This window comes from Cygnus atratus, chromosome 4 (assembly GCF_013377495.2).
Source record: "Cygnus atratus isolate AKBS03 ecotype Queensland, Australia chromosome 4, CAtr_DNAZoo_HiC_assembly, whole genome shotgun sequence".
NCBI lineage: Eukaryota > Metazoa > Chordata > Aves > Anseriformes > Anatidae > Cygnus > Cygnus atratus.
The window spans coordinates 36,634,551-36,660,237 of record NC_066365.1 but is presented as its reverse complement, the minus strand read 5'-3'; the positions used below and the strand labels follow the sequence as shown (position 1 = coordinate 36,660,237).

General features: G+C 38.6%; 1 protein-coding gene across 4 annotated transcripts in view; it reads left to right on the top strand.

Moving 5' to 3' along the window:
* Positions 1–368: 368 nt before the first annotated feature.
* Positions 369–25,687, top strand: part of IL15 (interleukin 15) — a 60,058-nt gene continuing 34,739 nt past the window's right edge. The window contains exon 1 of one of the 4 annotated variants that reach the window (XM_050710647.1): positions 369–387. The gene's annotated coding sequence lies outside the window, so the exon portion shown is untranslated. Of the gene's footprint in view, positions 388–21,529; positions 21,548–23,324; positions 23,509–25,687 lie in introns of those variants that run through there. The other 3 variants (XM_050710646.1, XM_035546611.2, XM_035546594.2) reach the window with 3 other exon arrangements.

Sequence of the window (25,687 nt, the reverse complement as noted above, 5' to 3'; positions counted from 1 at the left end):
TAGGAGATATAAAACAGCAAAATTAACAAAACAGAGAAAGTCAGCGAAAGCAGACTGTGAGAAACGGACAGGCACAGAGTGCTGCCAAGAAGAGGAATCCAAATGGCCAGAAACGCCAGGGGGTTAAAATCCTGTTACGAATAACAACAACAACAGAATAATGACATATACAAAAACATTCCTCTCATTTTCAGAAGTTATACAAACATGGACCGACTTATTTATACTTTAAGAATGAAGGACAAGTAACTAGTGGAAAGTTTTATCAGAAACTGCACAGAGTGCCAACACAAATTTCGGTACACTTGTTTCCCTCAAACCAGCACCAGAGCTTTGAGGACAACCTTGCTATGCACTCCCGACACAGGAAGAAATTCAGAAGAAATGGTAAGTTATTCACAAGGCAATTAGATGCTTTCACACAGTTTCTTCAGTTAATTGATCCTTTAAGCTTCCCAATTAATTGCATTTTGCATCTGAAATGAATATAATTTATCTACCAGTTAGAAAGATCTTGCAGTATATAGTAAAATTCACGTTTAAAAAAAAGAAAAAAAAGAGATTTTGGAGAGGAAGTTTTCTTCTGATTCATTCTGCTAGTTATGCTTAGAAGTCAAAAGGAGCAGAGAAAAATCTCTTCTAGCTTGTGTTAAAAGAGCTGTCTTTGTAGTAGCAACAGCGTATAGAAAACATGTTCATGGTCAGTGGCATTTCTCCATGCCAATATTCATTCAGAAGAGAGAATAAGAACAAAAAGCTGTGCTCATGAGAAGGGCGGATGTGAGCCTGTATTTAGTTACATTCATTTCAATATCCTTAAACATATTTAAACTATTTCCATGTCCTCAGTATTCCTGTTGGAAACCAAGGAAGTTCTCCATAAGAGAGACAGAAAACCCTACTGTTAGGTGCCTAGTTATTTAGAATGCCACTACAGGGCATCACATCACTAAGGGAGGAAAACAGATGTCGTGTTGCATGGTCCTCACTGTCCTTGGCTATCACGTCATTAAATGGAATTTAGGGTGCTTAACACCTTGAAATACCTGGTTTTCCAAGTATCAATTCCCTTAATGAGTCCCTCTGAAAGAGAGCATATAATCTATGTCACCTTCAAATTACACTCTAAATACCTAGTTAAGTGATCAGTTAAATAATACTCCTTCTGGGGACACTCCACGTTAAGGAACAAGAAGGGAAGAGGCACTACAATAAATTTCACAAATGCAGGCAAATTATCCAGGAAGGATTTCCCACATTAAGCATGTACCCTCCAAATCTCTGCCTGCTTGCTTCCCATGACTGTAGCTGGTTTATACTTCAGTGTTCTGCACACCAACTAGAAAATATTTGAATGTCTACTGCACACTGTCACAACTCTAGTTGTTATTTCTGGGGCACATTATGTTAATTTACATCTGTTACTTCCAACTCCTTTAACTCTGTTCACTCTCAATCTATGTTTCCTGTACATTCCCTTTTCATTTTGGTAATAAAAAAAAATTCCATCTGAAAAGCTAGTCTGACAGGTGGACAACAAATACCCCAGGATTCCTAAACTGGACAAAAAACACCTTAGACTATACACAAGGCACAGATTTAACATCACCAGACATGCAAGTGATCCATCTTCACCTTTTGTTTTAGAAGTTTCGAGCAATAAAACTGGTTTGTAAAACTGGCGTGGATCAAACTACTCTATTTTTTGCTACTGAATTCAGACAGGTTTAATAGATACATATATATCAAACAGACATCAGCTTGCAGGGTTTTTCTTACCTGCCCTCCTTTTTACCAATCCACCTTTCTTCCTATATGTCATTTGTAATCCTGAAGTATCCTTTTTATTTGCTTTTGAGCCACACTGAGGATTATTTTTATTGCTTTTATATTATTTAAATTTCATCCGAACTCCTATCTGCCTTTAACTTTCACCTCCTCTCTTCATTTCAATGTGCCTCAAAGCACATTCTTGTCGTCTGAACCCAGGGAAGCCTTCTGCAATTCTATTTGCCTCTCGAGAGAGCTCAGCTTTTCAAGATACCAACAGCACCTACAAGAACACTGAGAAATGGCTGCAGACACAAAGCTATTCCTCATGAGCTTTCGCTGGACATGCAGGAGTTAACTCTTTCCCACTTCTTAAAATGCCCCCCCCCCCCCTTCTTTGGCAATGTATGAATCCCAGGTAATGTGGCAAATGGGCACAAGACACATATAATCATTTAGGATACTTTTTAATGCATCCCTTGAAGATGATGTGGAAATTCTTTGCTAGGCTGTTCATTACCCACACGATCTGCTGCAGATACACGTTGTCTTTCATTACAATGCCTAAAGTCAAGACAAAGCTTAATGCCATAACATGAGAGACCTACTGGGAGAAGGCACTGGGGTGAGACAGGTATTTCCATAAATAAAATTTAGACTTTTTTTTTTAATATTAGATCAAAAATTAATAAACCGAGAGTTTGGGGAGAAAATCTGCTGAAATGGAAACTGATTAATAGAATGAAGAGAAAACACTGAGTAAGAGGAGGGAAGAAAAAAAACCACGGAAATACCTATTTAAGGATAGGCATGGAAGTGTGGGAGTGATGATCTGTCTTTTGATATTGCAGTCCTGCTGCAGCTACACAGGCAAGCACACAAAGGATATTCATTCACACTCTTAACTCTGGACAGCTAGGTTACATGCAACTCTGGCTACTAATTTTCACCCTCTCAGATCCCTGTACAGTCACCTGCAGAGGGATAAGGACACAGATGAATGCTCAGCTTGGCTGAAAGTAGACAGAAAGCGATGAGGAAAACTCCCTGTAGAAAAGAATATGGAGCAATGATACTTCAGCTGGCCTTCAAAATCTAACAGGAATGATGTAGCTGTGCTAACTTCCCAGCCAGATAAAATGAGCCTAGGGAGAGCTCCAGGATAATTGTGTCTGGTACGAGTTAACTTTTTAAGCTCAGGGATCTGCATTTGCACCACACAGCCATATTCTTCTCTGCCTTACTGTCGAAGTTAATAAATAGCACCCTTTGTGTAACAGCCGGTAACACTAGTACTGAGGATACCTCTTTCAGCCCTTTTCCATTTGCCTGTTTGCAGGCACATATAAAGGAAACTTTAAAAATTGCAAGCTAGGACTGCAAGGTATCAAACTTAGAAGACACTCTTCCCATTATCTACATTTAATTTTCAGGTCATGTTATTTTAAGGTATCCTTATTATTTCAGCATCTATAACACTATTCATTCTTTCATGGTGGTCATTCAGATGAACCCAATTGTTACATGTACTCTATAAAGAGCAAAGATGTGGCTACTACTTAAAAAAATGTCTTATCTAATAACTGTATCAGTGTGTGTTAGTAGTAAATGAGGAGCTGGTGACCAGACGGAGCATTGTTCTCTAAGGTATCTACTGAAATTACTGTATGGACCATATTCACAAAATGTTTTGCTGGGTGGTGCAGGATGGTCTCTTCTTTGCCTCTGGGCACTCCTATGTAACCTGATAATGTAACAGAATCTCCTGTACGACATCCAAGCCTTTCTCCACATGATGCTGTAGCTCAAGCTAGCAAGATCTACGGCCCTGACATGGCTTTGCTACTTCAGTGTAAGGAAGCCTCCCCAGAGATCACCTGCATTCCAGGTGGGCCTATGCAGTGCAAAATACTATGATGTTAGCACAAATTATTCCTTTAGCTTCACTTTTATTAAAGACAAAAAACAGTAAATCAATTTTCCTGTGGTTTTCTGCAAGTTACTAATAAAAAAAATCAGGTGGGAACATTTTATTTTATAAAAGACAAAGTATATATCCTGCATGCAGACATACATGGCGAAAAAATCTTGTTATCCCCACTAAGTTGCATCTATTATTAATGGGAATTCTTCGTGTTCTCAAGAAGAAATGTAGATCTAGCTGAAACCAGAGTAGCAGCAAAGCACTTGTTCCAATTCAGTGAGTGCAAACAGCAAGCTCCTTTCTGTAACAGAAGCAGCTGTAAACAATGGAACACAGGTGCGAGGTACTTAACCCATCACAGCTAAGATACACAAGCTGCAAACCCAAGGGTAAGCTATCATTTTTCATCCAAGCAGGAAATTAATTAAATGTGTAAAGCTGAGAAGCTGGACCTGTGGCAATACCTGTAAGACAGGGGGTTTGTGGCATGGCATATCAGGAAAGCAAGAGAAGCTATTAGGTATGTTCAGAGAAATAGGACTGGATGTAAATTGGTTTATCCAACAAAAATACACCCCAGATAAAGCCTACCTTTGAGTCATCTGTCTTCATCCCAGAAGCAATCCTAGGAGACTACTAATACTAATCACTTAGGTCAAAGGGAGACAAGTGTTTTTTTGTTATTATTGTTTGTTTTTTAATGCAGCCACTAAAGTTACTTTAAATTACCTTCAGGAAATACTAGAACATATACTACCCTTGTATTGTTTATATCTGGTACTAAGGAGACCCAGTCAGGACTTTAACATCCTTGAAACTGTTGGTCAGATCTAGGGGTGGCTTATGAGCCTAACAGCAGGATTTATAGAGTTCATCAGGCTGAGCAGAAAGCTGCCTATTACACCACTGTGGTGTGTAATAAAAGAGAGGCAAGCAAGACCTAAACAGTGCTCTGGGAAGGAAATATAAATTTTCCTCTTCCTTCTCCTGAAATCTCCAAGAGTTATGCTTGCTACAGAGAAGGAAGCCCCTAGAGACAAGTTTCTGCCTCTGTCTTCTTACCATCTTGGAGTTTTCTTACTTTACTTACCAGTTGGGACATAATGGTCCTATGATGCTGTCAAGGATTTTGCTCCTTCAGCCTCTCAGTCACAGATTTTTTCCATTACAATCATCATCCCTGCCTGTGTCTCATCTTGTAGTTACAGCTGGGTTTTCCCTCTCACCTCTAACTGAGGAATTGCATCCCTCTTTGGCTTTGCTGTATCTCACAAGTTCAAAATGCCAAGCTGGCAGCTACCGTCTTTGACAGATCACTGAAATACTTCCACTTTCTTCTTTATCATACTCTTTATCATACTCTGCACACAAAGTATGAGCTCTAGGCAACACCCTGGGAGGACCATAGGATTTTTCCAGAGCATGATCAAGCTTAACGCCTCTCTACAGTCAAATAATATTCTAGGGTAAAGGTGCCTGCAATCATCTCCAAATTCAGAGACAGTCAGTATTGGAGCAGTCTTCATAACAGCATTTGACTGTATCAATCAGAGCCCATCATAGAAGGTGCAAAATCTTTCTGAAAGTAGAACTGTAAGGTCTAACAAACTTTTCTTCAGGAATGGTGTTGGTTTAAACAACCTGCTTGAGGAAGAGGATGGACTAGCTGACCTCTACTTTCTCTTTTGATCTTACTTTTCCGTGATTTCCTACCAGTTCATGGACAAATTTATGCAAAGGACTTTAAATATGTACAGATTATTATTATTAAAGATTATTTTTAATAAGAGCCACAATTGTGGTCTCACTGTGTAACTTCAAGGGTGCCTCATAATGTTAAGCGTATCATTCAGATCCTGTGGAGCAATCCCATGTTTAAACAAAGAAAACAAAACTGCAAACTGGCTCCTACTTAAAGTATGGCCTGAATGGCAGCATTGAGTTATTACTGACACTGACAGCTTTTTCATCCTTTTCTTCTGCTATTAAAAAAAGGAAAAAAATATGCGCTCCTTCTTTCTGTTGTTGATTTTTAACTTTATCTTCAGTGTACTTAGAAAACACTCTGATTTTTCTACATATTTGCACAGGTAGCAAGTTTGACCTTTTGTGGGGATTTTGCCTCTAATAAAATCATCTGACACAAGTGAAGTCTGCTCATTTTCAAAGTAATTGGATTAATGCAAACGTTTTCAGTGCCTACTTCAAACTAGTATAAATGGTCTGACATAAAATGAGGTTAAAAAGTCCCCTATAAACTACCACTGCTGTTATTAAATTTAATTAAGATAGAACAGCAGGCAGTTTAAATGGGAAAGTGTTGTGCAAAAATGGCAGCACAGAAAAATGACTCTGATGTTGTCATTAAAGCTAATTGGAAGCAAGGGTTTCTAAATGACAATGTAATTAACAGGCTAATGAATACCATATTAGGATTGTTATTAACAATGAAATTTGCAAACATACATGGAAAACTAGTTAGAGATATCACACAATTAGAGATATTACACGGTAAAACTCTACAAACAAATTATACAGCACTTTAGCTGCTGATGATACAATGCTCCAACCACACAGCAGTAATAAAGCCTCTTGCCCTCTCACCCTCTTCTTCGATTAAATTAAGTGACGATTACCAAAGATTAGCTATAAAATGTGTCCTTTGAGAAATTTTGCCATACTAAAATTCTGCATAGAGTTCACAAAAGTAGCATTGTTTGATAAGACGGTGATCAAAGCTGGGGGAAGGCCCATGACTGCAGGCAGACGATGCACTGCAGCTATAAAGACACCTTTGGGATTCATCATTATTAAAAAAAAAATAAAATAAAATTCCATACTGTTGGACAATAAAAGTCCTGCTAAGTCTGGCTAATGCAGTTTTATGCATAAATGAAATGATTTCTCAGAAATAGATGACATAACCAGCTTTTAATAAGAATATTTGGCCCAGCTACTTTTCCACGAACCCTTGCTAAACCGCAGATGGAGTGGTGCTGGCTCAGATCTAGGAGACTGTCCCTTGCATAGCAGTTTGTTATCGCTTCAGGGCAGGAAGGTTGAAGAGCTCTCAGTAACAGGAAGATCATAACGAAAAACATAAAAGGAGCTAAAAGGAATGAAGTACAGGAGTGTCTCATGGTGGTTTAAGATGCCTTGTTCCAGAAGACCTTGGATTTGTCCACAGTGACTGTAAGTAACCTAGTATTCTTACTGGCTTCAAAGTGAGAGTCTTATTAGAAGATATTAGAGCTGAACAGGTATTAGATATAACATACCCTTCTCACTGGGCATGGTTTATGTTTCATTCTGTTGCCAAAAAATTAGCATTTTTTGAACGTGAAAACTACATTTTCAGGTTTGGGTTTAAGCATGTAACCAGCAGTCCCCTTTGTCCTGAGTCCAATTGTTAATAACTGATATTACTTTCAGTGAGAAAGGCTCTACAGAGCAGCACTTTGATATTACAGACTCTTCCATAATGCAAAGATAATTGGTTAGTAAGACAATTAATTAAGTAGACTTGTGACAGATCTTTGCTTCTGGCTGGTTTCTGAAACATTACAAGACAGGTTGATCTGTTAAACTAGTCAACTTGAAGGACTGAGTAAAAAGACCAGTCTTTCAAAAAGATAGAGAAATATAATCTCAAAAGGCTTAGCATATTCAAATAAATTAATGTTGTTTTACCAGAGACTGCAAATAGACAAACATATAGGCCTGAAAAGAATATGAAGTACACCACATAACAACCCAGACTGCTAGAATGGAATTGTAGAGGCAACATATGCCTAAATTTCAGGAGATCATAAGAAATCTAAGAGGGAGAGTGACGATTAAAAACTTAAGACCAAAACTGAAGAGAATTTTTTGACTTAACCAGCAAATACTAGATGAGAAAATATGATATGAAAATAAAGGTGTGATTACAAAAAGGAAAGAAGAAAATAATAATAAGCATTTCCCTGGAATTGCACTGAACTGATTTGCTGAGAAGACCTTGCAAAGAATTCCAGTTTACAAGCATTTTACAGAAAGGCTCAGTTTTCATCTAGAAAAAGAAGTTTGGGTGGTCAGATCTGACAATTCAGACTTCTAAATTATGATATAAAACAGTACCATAAACAACAGGCAATCTACTGAATATACACATGAAAAATTACACAATTTCCTCTGCCTCTACAAATAAACATTTCTAGATAAATATATATTTCATCCTTAATTGATCCATCCAAACAAATCATCAAAACACATCTTCAAACCAACACAAGTATATATAGTGGGAAACAAGAAAAGCAAAAACATCCTGAAGAGACAGCAAGAGAAACAAACTAAGATAAAGGCAATTTGGAGGGAAAGATGGTTTAAATAAACCCAAGGTTCATTTTGTATTTGTTGACTCAGAAATTTAAATTTCTTCATATTCAAATCTTTTCTTCACAGTAATCATTGTGGCCAAAAGAAAATGTTACAGCAAGTACTCCTTTGCCAAGATCGAAAACATTAACATCCTTCAACTAAAAATCTCTTTATACAATCCTTGCTTCACTATTTTTGGTAAAGCCAGAATTTTACACTTTGTCCATACTCAGTTATGTGGACAGAATGAAAGTGTTAAAATAGCAACAAAACGATCATATTGAACTATGAAAGTCACTGCACTTTGCAGGATAAGAATTATATTATTTCAGCAGTTCCCAAAATGACATCCCATCAAAAGGTGAAAACCTGTGGCTGGTATATACATTTCTTACCTGCAATCCCCTAGAATGGAAATGTATACCTTTACTCTTAGATTACTGCTCAAGTCATTTGAGCTAAAGTAACTTAATTCCCAAATGGGAAGCCACAGGTGTTTTAAACTTTTCACTTTTGCATATTGCTATAATTGCTTTGTCTTAGTTTTCTCAATCTCCCTGGGTAGAGAAGTTTTTACATGGGTTAACATCAAAGTTGTTATGACCTGTTCAAACTTACCTAAGACACTTTTTGGTTGTTGATGGAAATACAAATATATATGTATGTATATATATAACAAAACCTCAAAATCATATTCATGCTAGTATGTATAGCCTAAATAAATCTTCCTAAAACTGATAGCAAAAGCAGAACATGCAATTCAAACAAGTATGTTTTGCAATTGAGTCTTGATGCTCCTCAAAGCCAGTGGGGAAAAAACACTGCTTGTTTCAACAGACTAGAAATCAAATACTTCTCATCTATACCTCAAAGTGAAGTATCAGTTCAGTTATGCTATTGATAGTAACAAGATAAGTTTTTATTTGAAGTAATCAGTCCTGTTTCTTTTCTGCTGCAGGTTGCTTTAGTTGTCTGAAAGTAGTTGACTTCTGTACAGTCCGGAAAATACATGCAGTACACACTTAGCTACAGTAGTAGCAAAGATTATGTCCAGCTAGCTTTCCGTCAGACAAGGCACTTTTCAGCAAGTTTAGGGCTACGCGGGGTTATAAGCATTATGTCATGTGTTCGCTGACACAGGGTAGTCAAATAAGCGAATTCTTCAACTATGCACCTTTTTGGTTTAGTATTCATTAAGATCCTTCATTCAACAGTGGTTTCCTTTACAGACAAAGGGAAACCGAACTGTAAGATTTGTTTAGTCAAGAACAGGAAGCTTATACTGGTCAGCTCATGTAAACAAAGAACAGACATTACCACATAGCTTCACATACTACTTACTAGGAATAGCATACTGCAAATAAATATTAATTTCTGGACTTTATATTGTACTTTTCAATTCCACATGAGACAAAGAAAACACCTGAATTTGCAGTACTAATTCTAAATACATAAAAGAAAGAAATCTTAACAAAGTCAAGATTTGTTCACAAATAGCAAAATAATTTATGACATATGACTTCTGTACCAACTGCAAAATAACTTGTCGGATAAAGCTTACAGACACTGGAGTTTCTCCATCTCTTTAGCTTCTAAGGTGTGTGAAAAAAAAATAGGATGAGAAAAAATAAACACTTGACTATTTTAATTGCTAAAAAACCTACATCCCACCTGAAAATCCATTGCAACTGGGATACCAGATACCGGACTATCTGGCTAAGAGAAGTTAAGATAACCTTTATTGAACTGGGGCTTTATTGAACTGGATCTTGTCTAAAAACTTACAAACTTTAGTGAACTATGCTGAAACATGAAATTACTACTGAGCTCCTCTCAGTGTTTATCTTTTTTTCAATTTTGAAATAATCTGTTTCTATTTCTTTTTAACATGTTCCTTTGACCTCTCTTCTATTTTGCAATAATGCTCATATACTTTACTAGAACAGTCTATTATTTCACACTGTCCCACACTGAACAGAGTCAAAGGTTCTAGAAAACCAATTAAGTTGGTTGTATCTTTTGGAACACAAATCTTTTTAAAGCCTTAAAGCATATCTGCATATCTGCTAACCCCCACTGCCAATCTGCCACATGGAATTGTCTAATCTTTAAAGTCAGTGCTTTCTTCTGTCCTTGTAATTCTTAGATATGAAGATCTTCCATAAATCCTCCTCAAGAATTCCGTGCTGATGGTTTCACCCACAGGGTCATTATTTCTAATCCTGACATTCACGCTTTAAAATATGTTTATCTTTCTACATGACAGTAATGCAAAAGTGAACTTTTTCCAAATGAAAAATTATCTTAGAAAACTGACCTTTCCTATAAATATCTATTCCATAGATGCCAATTAGCATTCTATTGTTTATTTGTTATAGCACCATAAGCCACTGTATCAGCTGAAAAGAAAGCCATATAACATTTTTCTTTGGGTAGAATTTGGGGTAATTTCCATGGAAGTGAAAATTTCAAAATTGTCTGTACTGGAAGACAGTGATCATGTAGCAGCAAAACTAGAGGAAATATCAGTTTATACTAGCTGATGTTTCCTTGCTTGACACATGGATCATAGAAACCACAGAAGAAAGCTTAATGTCGAGAATACAAAAATGTGCTGAAATTTTTTCAAAGCTTAATTAAAAAAACTCCTGAAGTTGCATACACTTAATAGTATCCAGTATAGACTCAGATACATATACAAACAAATTACTATTGCCTCTTATTTCTTTTGAACCTCTATTTAGGATACAAAGTGAAGGGTATACTGCATCATTAGACAACACTTTCTATTTTGTCTCCATTTAATTTTTTTCTAGACATCTAATCTACAAATTTATAGCAATAGACCACGTCAAGACCTGAAGCGTGAACAAATGATTGAAGACATGAGGGTAAATGAAACATAGACATTTACTGCAACACTTTACACGACTAGACTAGCCAGTCTGTCAAGCAATGTCCTACACCTTATTGAAAAATCCAGGTCCCAAATCTCCAAATATTTACACAGAAAGGTTTGTTTTTTTCTGAAGAAGAACCATAGATTAACCTAACTCAGGGCTCATGAGCCAAATGTACCCTCACCTGAGGCCAAACTGGGCCCTGATATAACAAAACAGTTGTATTTTCCAACCCCATGGAAGTATTGTAAAAGAGACATAATGCATTTACTACCAGACACAAAAAGAGGCATTATCATATTTTTAGGTACAATAATATTTCAAAAACGATACACATTTGACTTATCAAGATGCCACAACTGAAAATCACTCATAGCTTCTGTGATAAAATTTTAAAGTTTAAGTTTATGACAAAGAATGGATCGTATCACCAAAAAAATTTCAGGTGCACATTCTTATTAGCAGAAAAAATGTAGAGAACAAGTAGTGAACTAATAGGAACTACAAACCATGCAGAACCCATATTTAAGATCTGATGCTTAACAGTGTGACAGCTTGCAGAATTTTACTGCTTGAAAGAAGGCCTGAAAGACCTCTGGAGGACACAAGGGTACCACCTGGGAAGGGTTTCATTATCCTTGGTCTCCTCTCCTGCTCTCCCTTGGTGCTTCTGGCCAGTGCACAGTAAGCAGGTTGAATTCTGGGCTAACAGACCACTGGTTTGGCTGAGTGTGGGCTTCCCATCTCCTTCTCTTTAAGAAACTCTGACTCATGTGCTAAGGTCCAGACTGGTAGAAAAATAGGCACAGAGTGCCTATCTAGATTATGTCTAGACATAATCTCCCACTCTTGAAAAACTACCAGAAGAAATACTCGGAGAAAATGGCAACACAATGAGTAAGAACCCAACACATTTTGCTGTGGAGAAATTATGCCAAATTATCCTTCCTTTTGTGACAGGATAACAAGTCTAAATGACAGAGGAGAAGCAATAGCTGTCATGTCGCCTTGACTCCAGTAAGACTTCTGACATGCTGTCATATGAAATTAATATAAGCAAGTAAGGAATTTGCCAGCATGAGTGGGCACTACGGGTTGGAAGGCCGGACTTGGAAGTGCTGCTCACAGAGAAACTACTGTAGTATAAAGAAATGAATACAGGTGGCTCACCCAATACTATTTAAGCATTTTCTCTCACAACGCAACAATCAAATGAATGTTGTGCTGATGAAATCTCAGACAGTATGAAACAAAAGGAATGTAACATTTTTGGAGGGGAAGAGCAGACTGCAAAATAACCTTGAAAAAATGAAGAAGTGGCCCAAACTACAAGACAGAAAGGCTGAATGCAAAATCTGCACGCTCAGGCGCTCAAATATTGCATGGGGATAAACAGCCATAGACCACCTTCTGGAGAGGGCAGCCATTGCTGGGGTGGGAGGAGAGCAAGTAAATAATCAAATCCTTGGTAAAAGCTCAGTTCCTAACAAACACTTTTGGACAGAGACAACATGAATATCCAGCATTACCTCTTGAATTACTGTTTGCTTGCACAGGAAGCTTTCTGCTCCTGATCAAAGTTTATGGAGAGTGAAGTTGCCTCCTTAAGGCAGCAGCACTCTTCAAAAGACACAGTATAGGTCAACAGGACCATGAAATCTAATATTTTCTTCGGTAGGGAAAAAGTAGGTGGAGACTAGTGCTATAAGAGCTGAGCTTCCTATTAATGTGAACAGGTCTTCGGTAATCGCCAGAAACAAAACAAAGCATAAGAAAACAAAACAAAGTAGAGAGCCCCCCCCAACCCACCCCTTAACACGCAAACAGAAATCACAGCGTGAATGAGCACAGCAAGTCAGCTTTTCTTCTCAGGTGAGGAAGTAGCTATTTTTAAATGAACACGAATTATATCTATGTTCCCATTATTTCTCAACCCTCAAATTACACTTCCCGTCCTTCAGCAGTCACACAGTGGACATTTACATTCCCTAGTCAGCCTTGAGGTCACCAGTTTCATAGATTTGCCCTGTACAAATCAGCAAAAAAAACCACAACAAAGTCATTTTAAGCTAAAATTTACATTTCTAAGCTAAAGTAAAGCGCACAGGTTTTCAAACAATGCTGGTCAATACAGCCAAAGGCTTACTTGGGTGACTGATGATGGGAAAGGCTTTCAAGACCTTGTGGTTTAGGGTACTATGAACTTGCACCATCAGCAAAACTTCAAATCACTTTTTCATACATTCATTGCAAAGACTTAGTCCTTCCCTTTGCCAAAGATTAAATGGATCTCTTGCTGCTCTGGGATGCAAAAAGACAACTGTGTTTATCAGTATCTTAGGCCTAAGCTTCTGTTGATACGTGTATCAGAGTAGGTTAAGACTGATTTGATACAGGCACCCATGGATGAATAAAGTAGTACATGCAATCTGTATGTACCACCTGTATGTAGTGTAAATCTAGGTAATCACAGAGACTCCACTGGTATAAGCACATGGAAGGGTTTAAAGAAAGTAGTTTGCACTAGCAGCAGGACCCCAGTTCTATCCCTCCGCTAAGCCACACAACATACATTTTGAAGAAAGGAAATCAGTTACAGTGGGAGCTACACGAAAGTAGCTGGTCTTTGGTAAATCCAGTGGGATTCAGAAGGAATCCTGTGGTAAAACAAGTAAATGACAAGTTGCCAGTAATTTATATATCCATAAAGTGACAAGAAATGTCACAGTGTTGCATCTCTAAGATTTTGGAGAGATTTTTATTAGCCTTTCTCATGTGACAAGTCCATTGTTCTTCCAGCATATACTTACACTGACTACATTTACGTGCCTTGCAAGCTCACTACTTAGTAGCTTCATTACATAGGACTTATGGACTAGCATTATGATGTTTGGTTGCACTCTCACAAGCTGAAATCTTTTTGAGGTAGTGCATTTTCCTGAGGTTAAGTTTGATTTGTTTGTTAAATGAATACATACATGAATTCTAATGGCCACATATCACTATTGAGTATGGAACTCCCTTCCATAGTGGTAAAGTCTCAACTTTGTTCCAGTGAAAAAACATCTTTACCTGTACTGATAAAGATGTGTTCATTCAGTATATATGAATTTTATTTATACTTCAGATATTTTTGGATACTACTATTTGGTTATATTTGACAAAGTGTGCTGCAAATAGTTTCTGGAGACACACCAAAGTAGGCTAAATTAACAATAATGAATTTTGAGTGGTTTGGCTCTCATCTCTTCAATAATCTTTTTTTTTTTTATTTAACAAGGATTCTCTTTTTTCCCCCATATTTTCACCTCTGCAGAGAATACCATAATCTGTTGACTAACTTTCATTTTTTATTTTAATACACAGAAACTTTGATCCAAATATACTGACGAGTGTTGGCTCATTGTCAGTTTCCCCAGTTTAAAAGCACTTTGTTGCAGCTGCAATGTAAAGGCTGCTGCTCCGTTACACTCTGTGCTAAGACACAAAGCAGAAGTCAGTCTTTGGTCTTTCTGTATTTTGCCGATCTCTACAGCTTGAGTATCCCCTTGGACAGTAATCGAAAATGGAAGTAATAAATCAGAGGTAGGGAACATCCTGAAATTTTCACACAGTTAAAAGTCACTTCATACTTTTCTGAGAACTGTGGACCTTTCTACTTCCCTCCGGATGGGCCTGGCCTGGCCATGGGTCTGAGCAGCAGCCATGTCACCCTCACAGTCTCTGCTTACATGGACCACTGTTTGAATCTGCGAGTCAATCCCATTATGGATGTTGATATAGAAGATTCATCTGAACTGCACACTAGACAAAGAGTTCAATGGCCCAATACTGGAAATCGTGTCCATAAATATCCTTTCTTTTGCTATTTTCAGGATGCATGAAATACACACTTCATGCATCCTGAGACTAGAAATTCCCTGCACATTTCATTTCTACACGTGATTCTATGATTTCCTACAAGGAAATTCTGTGACTTTGGCTAGACAGTCCTAAGGCAGAGGACAGAAGAGTTCAGAGTGAGCAGCAGAAGTTAAAAATGGTGAATCTCTATTCTTGTGCATATTGAGCATTTCTGCGTCCCATGCATTGCCAGTGAAAACAATGGCATGCCATTGAGAGGGAGCCATTTCTTCTGAATAACAGATGCTCTGGGGAAATATAAGAAATAAAAGACAGGAAAAATTGCTGATCTGAGAACAATAAGCTATCAAAAAAACCAACAAACCAAACCAAACCAAACCAACAAAAAGAAAACAACCAGGACTGAAATGATAAATGACTAACTATCGGTAGTAAATTTCACAACACTGTCTTTTCATTAGCAAGCCAGGGTTTTGATAACTCCCATTGCATGCATCCTTTCTTTTCATAGTATGCCACGTATTAAGATCCCCTAGAGAAAGCATTTTTTTTTTCTCATGTAAAAGAGTGAGCACTCTATTGTGGTGATGCAGGAGTTCAATTGTATAGAAGCATGACATAATATATGAAAAGGCTCTTCATATACCCTAGTAACCTTGATGCAATATGACAAAACTAAAGATAACCTTGAATTTGGGACAACCAATTTTAAGTTAAACTACTTTGAGAAAACTCTTTCCTTTCTTTTGTGTAATTACAGGATGTTACACAGAGTTTTTTTGTGTTTTTTTTAAAGTTTCCAGTCTGTCCACATGGAAGCTAAACATCTTGTTCCCTCCATTTATATAGCAACTGCTTTCCACTGAGTGATTTCTACCTTTGTCACAAAAGCTATAGGCATTAAAGAGGCTGATATATTACAGTACAATGAAACTATAAAACAGTATTATTAAATGAGAAATATGGTACACGTGTCATGGTTATTTCATTTTAATGTTAATGAGGAAAAAGGAGAACATGGCCATGACTATTTGGCTACATTTCTTTTTATTAGAACTTACTTATTTGCATCATCATATGGGTTAGAATCTAATTTCCTTGCATGTCTAAATGACCTAATAACAAATGGCAAAGCAGGCTGTTAACCTGAGCCCTGAGCTGGTGGAAGGGGATGGGGAACAGGATGTGGCCTTCGCTATTCATGAGGAAATGGTTGGCGACCTGCTAAGGAGCTTGGATGTGCGCAAGTCGATGGGGCCGGATGGGATCCACCCGAGGGTACTGAAAGAACTGGCGGAGGAGCTGGCCGAGCCGCTTTCCATCATTTATCGGCAGTCCTGGCTATCGGGGGAGGTCCCAGTCGACTGGCGGCTAGCCAATGTGACGCCCATCTATAAGAAGGGCCGGAGGGCAGACCCGGGGAACTATAGGCCTGTTAGTTTGACCTCAGTGCCAGGAAAGCTCATGGAGCAGATTATCTTCAGTGTCATCACGCGGCACTTGAAGGGCAAGCAGGCGATCAGGCCCAGGCAGCATGGGTTTATGAAAGGCAGGTCCTGCTTGACGAACCTGATCTCCTTCTATGACCAAGTGACGCGCTTGGTGGATGAGGGAAGGGCTGTGGATGTGGTTTACCTTGACCTCAGTAAGGCTTTTGACACCGTTCCCCACAACATTCTCCTCGAGAAACTGGCTGCTCGTGGCTTGGACTGGCGTACGCTTCGCTGGGTTAGAAACTGGCTGGATAGCCGGGCCCAGAGAGTTGTGGTGAATGGAGTCAAATCTGGTTGGAGGCTGGTCACAAGTGGTGTCCCCCAGGGCTCGGTACTGGGGCCGGTCCTCTTTAATATCTTTATCGATGATCTGGATGAGGGCGTCCAGTGCACCCTCAGTAAGTTTGCAGATGACACCAAGCTAAGTGCGTGTGTCGATCTGCTCGAGGGGAGGAAGGCTCTGCAGGAGGATCTGGATAGGCTGGAGCGATGGGCTGATGTCAACTGTATGAAGTTCAACAAGGCCAAGTGCCGGGTCCTGCACCTGGGCGCAACAACCCCAAGCAGCACTACAGGCTGGGAGATGAGTGGTTGGAAAGCTGCCTGGCCGAGAAGGACCTGGGAGTATTGGTTGATAGTCGGCTGAATATGAGCCTGCAGTGTGCTCAGGTGGCCAAGAAGGCCAACAGCATCCTGGCTTGTATAAGAAGCAGCGTGGCCAGCAGGTCTAGGGAAGTGATTGTGCCCCTGTACTCGGCTCTGGTGAGGCCGCACCTTGAGTACTGTGTTCAGTTTTGGGCCCCTCGCTACAGGAAGGACATGGACGTGCTCGAGCGAGTCCAGAGAAGGGCGACCAAGCTGGTGAGGGGTCTGGAGAACAAGTCTTACGAGGAGCTGGGCTTGTTCAGCCTGGAGAAGAGGAGGCTCAGGGGCAACCTTATCGCTCTCTACAGTTACCTTAAAGGAGGCTGTAGTGAGGTGGGGGTTGGTCTGTTCTCCCACGTGCCTGGTGACAGGACGAGGGGGAATGGGCGAAAGTTGCGACAGGGGAGGTTTAGGTTGGATGTTAGGAAGTACTTCTTTACCGAAAGGGTTATTAAGCATTGGAACGGGCTGCCCAGGGAGGTGGTGGAGTCACCATCCCTGGAGGTCTTTAAAAGACGTTTAGATGTAGCCCTCAGTGATATGGTTTAGTGGAGTACTTAGTGTTAGGTCGGAGGTTGGACTCGATGATCTTGAGGTCTCTTCCAACCTAGAAATCTGTGTCTGTGTCTGTGGATGTTAGGCAGCTTTTTTATTCATATACTTGCTTTATTCGAGAAGGATTTTCTATATCTGTCATGCAATTTAAGGAGCAACTCTTAATCCTGGAGCCTGGAAAACTTTTAGGCTGCAATACTGCAAGCATGCAGTCTAAATAGAATTGTGTCTGTTTGCAGGGCACTACACATAACACTTAAGATCAGAGGTTCCACACACAAATCCAAAAAAAAAGCTAAAAAAAGCTAAAAGCTGAAACTCCACTGTGCATTTCTCTATGATAGCTTTATTCACAGATTCAGAAACATATTCCTACTCATCTTTAAACTTTAAATGTCTTTTATTTTGTTTTAGTTTTGCTAACTTAGCAATTGATATGATTTTGTGTGGAAACACTATCTCGTCAATTAGGAATAGCTCATACTTAATGGCAATAGTTGATAAATTATAACTTGCCCAAAATACTATGCATGCTTCTGAAAGCTGGAATATTAATCTTTCTCCAGATGTGTCTAGAAATTAAATAGCATTTGTGAGATGCTAGATTTTTTTTAATAACTAAACTGAAGAGTCTATAATTTAGGACACATTATAATGTAATGCAATGTAATACAATGTACCACACTGTACTATATTATAATAAAAAAGAGACAGATTATCTAAAGTGCTATACCAACCATGAAGCAGAAATGCCTAAATTTTCAGAAGGCACACAATGCCCACCTAGTAACATGTTTAGTATATAACGTGTTCTGTTGCAGCAATAACCCTGCCATATAGTTATTTCAGACTTGCATGTTGGTTTATGTGTTGTTACAGAACTGGGGCAGGACAGTTCCCAAATTCAGTTTTGTGTATGATTTGTTGAAAAGATTGTAATTTACAGAAATGCACCTTCCTAGCATATACCAGAGAGATTTACGTAAGTCCCTCATCACACAAGTTCCCCACTGTCCTCTCTTATTCAGAAATTATGCACTTTGTTACTAGCTACTATCACTACAATCAAAACTCACCTTGGCTCAAATGCCCCAGCTGTTGGTATACAGCAATGATGAATGCCAGCAATACAACTGGGATGTGACACCTCAGAGGCAGAAGGCTGTTTTCTCCTTAGTTAGCTCCACTGGCTGCCACAGTGGGAGTGGGGGGAGCTAAAGTTGTACCTGTTTATCAGCTCCTTACATCCATTCTTTCACCTAGAGGAAGAAAACAATAGATCTCTCATTTTCCTGTGCAGTAATTCATGAGGCTGATAATTGAAGGAATGGTAGTTCAGCCCTCCAGGAAAAAATCGAGCACAGCAGGAAGAGACACTATTCAAATTGAAAATATTGTCCTCTGTATCTGCCTGTACATTTGCTTTCAGAGATTCTAAACATTTTTGAATTCAGTTTAAAAAATAATCGTTATGCTTTGATAAGTCTTATCAAAGCAGATTTCTTATCAGAAGGCTTTCATTTCAAGACTGTTCTTTGAAAAGAGCTGATACCGAGACAGTATGTGAGAAAAGAAAGGTGCAGTCTCATCTTTAACCATTTGGAAATTTACAAAAGAAAGCTGGGTATAAGATGAGTTGGTTGGGCACCTTGCTGGAGTGATTCGGCTCAGCAAGAACAGCCTTTTTTCAAGACTACCTCCAAAAAATCCAGCATTCCTGTGTTACCACAACACCTCATTGCTCTAGAAGTCTTCTTCCTTCCCACTTCACTTTTTCTCCTGCAGTGATTCTTGGTGCTCCATTTTGCTCCCCGGGTGTACAGTGACAGAAGTAACATCAATTTCAAAGGAATTCATTTTGTGAGACTATGGGCAAACTTTTAAGAATACAACAAAACCAAACCTGTTGTTGGCTATTGTGAAGCAACAAAAAATTTTGATTATGTTGCTTCAAATCAGGATTGTCATGTTTGAATTTTCAGTTACCTCATTGAATTTTCAAAATTACATTCATATATGTTTTCACTTTACTGTTCACATGATGTAAGTTATTCACATTCTTCGTCACTTTGTCCACCATAAATGAAAGTTGCATAAATTAGAAGGGGATATTTTGCTTGTAGGACAGTATAATAATTATTTATGCTATAAATAAACACCTTGATATGGCTAGCAATATTTAGATGGCTATAAAATATCCCTTGTATAATTAGGAAGTGCACTTTTGTGTATTTAAGAAAACAAACAAGAAAAAAAGTTGAGGGACTACAGGTGGTATTGCCACCTTATTGCAGCATAATATATACTGACACTTGCATTATTTATATATATAACTACTGTAATGTTTAGGAACAGCTTTTATATTAATCTAGAAAAGTATATATTTTAACCTCAGAAGTGCCAGCAAAATATATATCTTAACAAAAGAACAAACACAGAGATCTAGTCAAAAAAAAACCTACTGCATATAAAATGTTTCTGTTTTGCAGTGTTCAAAGGAAATTGTTCGGAAAGTGACTTAAAAAAAATAAATGAGTGATTTTTGACCTTTTTCCACAGAATAAAATTTATAAATACCTAAAGCTTTGTTTGCTTGGTCTTAGCTGTTTGCTTATAAATTTTTCCTAGCTGAGCAAATTCTGACAAATTATTTTATAGCAAAGGTATCACATCAAAAAGCAAAGACAAAGAGAAAACAGTGTATTTCCTTTCAGTTTTAAAAAGTTACATGTAAGAGACACCATGGGATTCCAAGTCCAAATACATATACACATTTATGTGAAATTCTTTACTCTTATTCTTGGAAAAAAATTACCCCCTCACCAGGGGGTGATCTCAAGTGATCTCAAGATAAACTAATGTTATGTTATGTTCTTGCTGTTGTTCCAAGAGTTGGAATGATTAGGCACTCCCTAACTGTACCAGGAACTTGTGCTAGCTGGATAGCAGACCTGTACAACCTGGAAGGTACTGGAGTTGTACAGTTGGTGGGCAACATGAGAATCACCCAACATGAATTGTGGCCAGGGAAAATACTGACTGAAGCCAATCATCTTGCGGTCCTATAAATACTGGTCCTAAGTGAAGAGCCCCTTTGAGTTCTCCAGGACCACAGCAGGCTGTGACCTAGGATCTCCCCCTGAGGTGGGATGCTTCTCAGGGCAAGACTCCCCAAGGTTCAATGGTCAACCTCTACGCACTGATGTAGAAAAAAGTGAGGAGTTCACTTGAGGCCTGACATTAAAGGCAGAGGAGGGTAAGTAATTCACCAAAAGAAAAAAAGTTCTTGAACGTGCAGCTGCATTTATAAATCCCCAATACCGTGTTGTACAGAAATACCTAATCCTTTGCCCTATAGAAACCCCCCTATCCCTTGCTATATAAAAACTGCTAATATCTTGTCGTAAGTCGTGTGAATCCTGCCATTTACAAATCTTTAACTAAGCCACTGTTTTGATTGTAGCAAACACTACTGAATTACTGTGTTAAATAGGCTAATGATTAACTGATGATTAAGTGCTACTAAAGTAAAAATCATACAGTCTAATTTAATTTGTGATTTACCATAAAGGAATTAATTAATCTTATATTGCTGATACATCAGATCTGTGCAAATATTTCATCCACAACAAATCTTTATGACTACTTTTGAAGTAGTGAAGAAGAAGTGCCTAGTGCCCTTAATCACAGGACAGTCAAAATAAACGAGTATGTTACTTTGGTTTAAATACTCATGTAGGCTGGTGGTTTTGTTCCTCCAATGCTGGTACCTCCTTTTCACATGTATTTTTGTACTCTGTTACAGCAAGAATTGCAGCCAAGTCTGTACGTTAATTTTCTGTTTCAAACGTTGCCCAGGTTTCAACAGCTGCCAGTGGTGGTAGATTTCACCTCCCATGTCTGCCAAACTGCTTATAAAGTGATGTTAACACTCTATACTGAGATATACTGAGACAGAAAACAAGGACCATGATACAGTGACCACATTGATGCAGTGTTGTGTGACAGAGACAAGGGTCTGGGAAGAACGTGAAATTGTGAGTTCTAATTTTTTGTCTTCTGTTAAAGTACTGTAAGATCCTTTGCAGTGGTAGTGACTCTGAATCAGATCCTATACATGAGCTAATCAGTGTGGCTGCATTTCATTTCACTGCCTTCTCTGCAGAATGGATGCTGGACCCAAGTGTTGTACCACAGGATACAGTGTGGACAGGACATAGACCTATTGGAACAAGTCCAGAGGAGGGCCACAAAGATGATCAAGGGGTTGGCTGGAGCATTGATCCTATAAAGACAGGCTGAGGGAGTTGGGGTTGTTCAGTCTGGAGAAAGCTCGGGGGAGACCTTACAGTGGCCTTTCAGTACCTAAAGGGGGCCTGCTAGAAGGCTGGGGAGGGACTCTTTGTCAGGGAGTGCAGTGATAGGACAAGGGGTAATAGCTTTAAACTAAAAAAAAAAAGTAGGGTTAGATTAGATATGAGGAAGAAATTCTATACTCAGAGGGTGGTGAGGCACTGGAACAGGTTTCCCAGAGAAGCATTGGATGCCCCATCCCTGGAGGTGTTCAAGGCCAGGTTAGATGGCGCTTTGAGCAAACAGGTCCAGTGTCCTTGGCCACAGCAGGGGGGTTGGAATTATATGATCTTTAAGGTCCCTTTCAACCCAAATCTTTCTAAGATTCTATGATTCCATTTAGGTCCTTAAGTATGTCTTCTGAATCTGGCTGCAACAGAATGTCCTAGCACAGGAAACTAACTGTTATTGTTTACCAAGTTTTATAAATACTGTTCCTGAAAAAAATGTAATTTCCCTGAGAAACAGGAAGGAAAAGCCCAACTCTAGCTTATATTTTCTTCAGTTAGGTGATAGGTCCATTGCTAAAACTCTCTCATTTAGCCGCAGAATATTCTCACCACCTCACAGTGTGTTACACATACAGAATACTAACCAGCACCCAGAATAATGCAGAAGGGGACAAAAAGAAGATTGCACAGATGGGAAGAACCATTTTCACTGTTGCCTCTGGAGTGCATGACCTTTACATAGTTAAGTGATGGTGCCTGGAAACCTGAGAGCACTCTGAAAGCTACTAGGCCTCATCTTCAGAACTTTAATTTAAGTTTAATTCACAGTAGAAAGGCTTTTCATTGTGAGGTGTCTATGTAGGACTTCAGGATTACAGCTGCCATGCCCTATGGCTATCATAGACACTAAACCCACACTTACCTTCATGGCTAAAATCCACATTTTTTTTAGTTCTGTGCAATTCACAGAGTATTTTTTCAGCTCCTTTATAAGGATATACTTTTGATGTCACCTGTGCCTAGTACACCTCTCTGCCCTGTCATCTCGCAGCAAACTAGATCTTGCCCCTTTCAGAGATCTTTTCTGTCCTGCCAGCCTTTTTCCACGGCCATTCTCTTTCTTGCTGTTGCCTCAAAAGGCAACTTCTCTTTCCCTCCTGTGTAAAATACTGTTCAGGCTGCTGAGAAGAGGAGGAATTACACCAAAAAAGCTACAGTTTTTTGCTTCCAAATTAAGCAAGTCTTTGGAGTTCTGGTTGGGAGAATACATTTAAGCTACGAAGGTGGAGGGGGACTGTGTAAAGATAAGGGCACAAACTGTGTGCTTCCTTCCCTATATGGAATTAGAGGTATCAGCGTAACTGTTGCTGCTCAGGACCCAAGCAGCTGCTGTTCGTACTTGTCAGCTGTTTGCCTGCTTCCTAAATGGAGACATGTGCCTTTCCCCATGTTGTTCCCACCCTCCCTCTCCCTCCCCCCGCGTCTGAATATTGCTCAGAAGTGGGCGAGAGAAATCCCTCTTTGTGGTGTGAGTAATTTCCACAGTGTATTATGTACAAATATAGTCCCAAATTATTATATAACAACTGAAAGTAAAAGAGAATGGAGAAGGGGGTGGAGCATTTGGTGCTGTCACTAGTGCAAACTTTATTCTAACTACTGTGCCAACTTGCTCCACAGCTTTTCCGAGGCTTGTGAGTATATTACAAATTTTAACATCCTCTTGCTTTTTTTTCTTCCTTTCTTTAAAAGGATGAGGGAATTCGTACTGTTTGGTTTCCAACTATTTAACATTTCTTAAAATTGTCTTGTAATATTTGTTAGAAATGTAAAATATATACTTTAAGTATTATACTTAACCTCCTACCTAGCGCCTGTTTCACTGTTTCTGCTGTATGAGAGACATTAGCAAGCATGGAAAATTGGTGCTAGCCTGTGAGATTTTGTCACGGTTTTCTAACAAACTCACAAAGCAAAAATGAGGAGAAAACAAAGGCACTTCTGTATGACTAGTGAACAAAGCAAGGACAAAGATAAAAGGCTGGGAGATAAGTTATTTACCATCTTACTGTATACCTTGAAAGAACATTAAATGTAGATAGGGAGCTGAAAATTGCAGTCAAGTGGAATCCTACTGAAAACAGTGATACAGACACAACAGCTGATAGTAGTACACTGGGGAGGCGTTAGTTAGTAAGCCAACTAAGTAAATGCATTCATGAGTCTGCTGTTAAAATAACTCCTTCTGCCTAATGAAATCAAAAGGAAGGAGGAAATGGACATTTGGAGAGGAACTTGTGAAGGACTATGTTTTTAAGACCTGCAAAATTACCTCTGTGAAACCCATCAATAGGAAATCCTCCTCAGTGTGCACAAACACAGTGATGATTTCTTCTGTATACAGCAAGTATATTTGTGCTACTTACCCTTAAAAGAGTCTGATATTGCAGAACAAGCTCCTGATTATAATTACTATAGCATGTTTTGCTATATTTTCCAAATAGTCAATAGCATAGCAATTCCTTTGCCCATTATGAATGTTTTTACTTCTATTTACATTTACCCATTAATTTGACATGTGCTAGACAAATGGAAAGATTTCACTCAACTATTTTATCTTGGAACAAGATACATAATTATAGATCAACTTAGTATAAACAAATTATACTTTTAAACAAATGTAGGCATCAAATTAAATCCTTTGGAGCCTATTGTACTGTTCTAAACTCTAAGAACGTGTCACAGAAGCCTATCACAATTACTTTAGCTCTGCAAACTCAATAAAGGTCACCTTTGCCAGCTCTTTGGAGTGTAAGATTCTGTATCCTACTGCCTTTAAAACTTTTTGAATTCCTTTGGGAAAAAAATATTATGGTCAGATCCATTCTAAGGCATTCCAGACCTTCACTGAAAATAGAGAGGGATTGCAGAGGACAGAGATACAAGCTGATGTGGAGTAATTAGGTAGTATGAATAATATAATGCTAGATTTGTTTTGAGGAATGAAAAGTCCCATCTCACGTCAGCTTGCTTCAGAAAAATCCCAAAATACAGAATCCCAAAATTGTGTATTTTAGTAAATGACAGCAGCTTTTCAGGTTGCTTTCTTAAAAACAACAATATTCTAACTATCAGGTCTTTTAGGACAAATTGGAATTATATTTAGGAGCTGTAGTATTCTGAGTCTCTTAATGTGGACAAGGCAAACCTAGCTTTTTTCTATTACAACTTTATGATATATTATCTCTAAAGATAATTTAACATTTTAAAGATAATGTTAACATTTTAACAAAGTTGTTCAATATCACTGTCATAGATACATTATAACCAGTGATGATGTTCTTTCCATTGTCCATCAGGACATGATAAAACATACTGTGCCTGAAAATAGAAATCCAAGGTGTTGTCATTAATCTGTAAGTTTGAAAATTGCTCAGAAATGGAGAGGGGACGACTCTACTCTCTGTTATTTATTATCTGCTATTTATTACTCAGAGAAATGTATATGAGGCAGCATCTTAGTTTTTGTTAGTATTTCCCACACTCCTTTATTCTTTATTCTTTATTCTCATTCAGTCTAGATTTCTGATTCCCATTCTACAGACTTCTTTAGGACAGGACTCTGGGAATAAATATTGACATATTTGCAAACAAGTGACTGTTTTTCCCCACAAAGACCAAACCTTGGTAGAAAGGACTATTAGCAGGTCCTCATGGGAATATCTGCTCAAAAGTCCATTTTGAGCAGGAGTTCAAAGGGATAGAACTATATTGCAAGTCCCCAGTACCTAACACACAGATTATTCTTTCACAGGCAAAAGGACCTCCAATTCTGTATCATTAATCCCAGAACAATTTACCTTCTCACTGTTT